The sequence below is a fragment of the Arachis ipaensis genome, chromosome B5 (assembly GCF_059453495.1).
Source record: "Arachis ipaensis isolate K30076 ecotype BB chromosome B5, ASM5945349v1, whole genome shotgun sequence".
Classification (NCBI taxonomy): Eukaryota; Viridiplantae; Streptophyta; class Magnoliopsida; order Fabales; family Fabaceae; genus Arachis; species Arachis ipaensis.
In genome coordinates this window covers 41,374,829-41,377,788 of record NC_142440.1, presented here as the reverse complement: position 1 = coordinate 41,377,788, position 2,960 = coordinate 41,374,829, and the positions used below count along the sequence as shown (strand labels likewise).

General features: G+C 40.3%; 1 non-coding gene across 1 annotated transcript; it reads left to right on the top strand.

Moving 5' to 3' along the window:
* The first annotated feature begins 2,127 nt into the window (after positions 1–2,127).
* LOC148563955 (small nucleolar RNA R71) lies at positions 2,128–2,235 on the top strand. Its single transcript, XR_015885539.1, has one exon. It is a non-coding gene; the product is annotated as a small nucleolar RNA R71 (small nucleolar RNA).
* Positions 2,236–2,960: the final 725 nt, after the last annotated feature.

Genomic DNA, 2,960 nt, shown 5'->3' with positions numbered 1-2,960 from the left:
GTGTGTGTGAGAGAGAGAGAGAGAGGGGTGGGGTAGGTGGGGATCCTGTGGGTCCACAGATCCTGAGGGGTCAAGGACTTAGCATCCCTACTCTATTTAGGCATGTAAAACGCCCTTAGAGTTCAATCCTGGCGTTTAACGCCAGACTGCTGCTTCTTTCTGGCGTTAAACGCCAAGCTGTAGCCTATTTCTGGCGTTAAATACCAGACTGTAGCCTGTTTCTGGCATTTAACGCCAGCTTGCTGCTTCTTTCTGGTGTTAAACGCCAGTCTGTTGCTTCTTTCTGGCGTTTAAATGCCAGTAAGCTCTTCTTCCAGGGTGAGCTATTTTTAATGCTGTTTTTCATTCTGTTTTTTTTATTTTTCAGTTGTTTTTATGACTTCACATGATCATTAACCTAAAGAAAACATAAAATAATAATGGAAAATAAATAGATATAATTAAATAATAATGGGTTGCCTTCCAATAAGCGCTTCTTTAATGTCAATAGCTTGATAGTGAGCTCTCATGGAGCCTTACAGATACTCAGAGCAAGGTTGGGGCCTCTCAACACCAAACTTAGAGTTTGAATGTGGGGATTTTGTTTGACTCTGTATTGAGAGAAGCTTTTCATGCTTTCTCTCCATGGTTGCAGAAGGAGAACCTTGAGTCTTGAATACAAGGTAGTCCTCATTCAACTGAAGGACCAACTCTCCTCTGTCAACATCAATCACAGCTTTTGCTGTGGCTAGGAAGGGTCTGCTAAGGATGATGGATTCATCCTCATCCTTCCCAGTGTCTAGGATTATGAAATCAGCAGGGATGTAAAGGCCTTCAACCTTTACTAGCACGTCCTCTACTAGTCCATAAGCATGTTTCATTGATTTGTCTGCCATCTCTAGTGAGATTCTTGCAGCTTGTACCTCAAAGATTTCCAGTTTCTCCATTATAGAGAGTGCCATGAGGTTTATCCCTGACCCTAGGTCACACAGAGCCTTCTCAAAGGTCATGGTGCCTATGGTACAAGGTATGAAGAATTTTCTGGGATCCGGTTTCTTCTGAGGTAATGTCTGCCTCATTAATGCACTCAGTTCATTTGTGAACAAGGGGGTTCATCCTCCCAGGTCTCATTACCAAACAACTTGGCATTCAGCTTCATGATTGCTCCTAGATACTTGGCAACTTGCTCTTCAGTGATGTCTTCATCCTCTTCAGAGGAAGAATATTCATCAGAGCTCATGAATGGCAGAAGGAAGTTCAATGGAATTTCTATGGTCTCTTTATGAGTCTCAGATTCCTTTTGTTCCTCAAAGGAAAACTCCTTTCTGTCCAAAGGACGTCCCATGAGGCTTTTCTCACTGGGACTCACGACCTCCTCACTCTCTCCAGGTTCAGCCATGTTGGTCATGGTTTTGGCCTTGCACTCTCTCTTGGAATTTTCTTCTGTATTGCTTGGGAGAGTACTGGGAGGAGTTTCAGTAATCTTCTTACTCAGCCGACCTACCTGTGCCTCCAAATTTCTAATGGAGGACCTTGTTTCATTCATGAAACTTAGTATGGTCTTAGATAGATCAGAGACTATGGTTGTCAGGCCAGAATGGCTCTGTTCAGAATTCTCTGTCTGTTGCTGAGAAGATGATGGAAAAGGCTTGCTATTACTAAACCTATTTCTTCCACCATTATTATTGAAGCCTTGTTGAGGCTTCTGTTGCTCCTTTCATGAGAAATTTGGGTGATTTCTCCATGAAGGATTATAGGGTTCTCCCATGTAATTCACCTCTGCCATTGCAGGGTTATCAGGATCATAAGCTTCTTCTTCAGAAGATGCTTCTTTAGTACTGTTGGATACAGCTTGCAATCCATTCAGACTCTGAAAAATCACATTGACTTGCTGAGTCAATATTTTGTTCTCAGCCAATATGGCATTCAGAGTATCAATTTCAAGAACTCCCTTCTTCTGAGGCGTCCCATTGTTCACAGGATTCCTCTCAGAGGTGTACATGAACTGGTTATTTGCAACAATTTCAATGAGTTCCTGAGCTTCTGTAGGGTTTTCAAATAAAGAGATCCTCCTGTAAAATAGTCCAATGACATTTTTGACAACTCAGACAGACCATCATAGAAGATACATATGATGCTCCATTCTGGAAGCATGTCAGTAGGACACCTTTTGATCAATTGCTTATATCTTTCCCAAGCTTCATAGAGGGACTCACCTTCCTTCTGTCTGAAAGTTTGGATTTTCTATCTAAGCTTGCTCATCTTTTGAGGTGGAAAGAATTTGGCTAGGAAAGCACTGACCAGCTTTTTTCAAGAGTTCAGGCTTTCCTTAGGTTGTGAATCCAACCATGTTCTAGCTCTGTCTCTTACAGCAAAAGGGAAAAGCATAAACCTATTGACCTCGGGATCAACTCCATTGGTCTTAACAGTATCACAGATTTGCAAGAATTCAGCTAAGAACTGATGAGGATCTTCCAATGGAAGTCCATAAAACTTGCAATTCTGTTGCGTTAGAGAAACTAATTAAGGCTTAAGCTCAAAGTTGTTTGCTCCAATGGCAGGAATTGAGATGCTTCTTCCATAGAAGTTAGAAGAGGGTGCAATAAAGTCACCAAGCATCTTCCTTGCATCTCCACCAATGTTATTGGGTTCGGCCATATCTCCTTCTTTTTCGAAAATTTTTGTCAGATCCTCTCCAGAGGGTTGTGCTTTAGCTTCTCTTAGTTTCCTCTTAAGAGTCCTTTCAGGTTCAGGATTAGCTTCAATAAGAATGTCTTTATCCTTGTTCCTGCTCATATGAAAAAAGAAGAGAACAGAAAAAAAGAGAAATCCTCTATATCACAGTATAGAGATTCCTTTATGTGAGTAGAAGAAGAGAAGAATTCAAAAATTAAAAATAAAAATATTTTTGTTTTTATTTTAAATATTAGTTATAATTCGAAATTAAAAAAGAGAAATAAAATTAAATTAAATTAAAATTT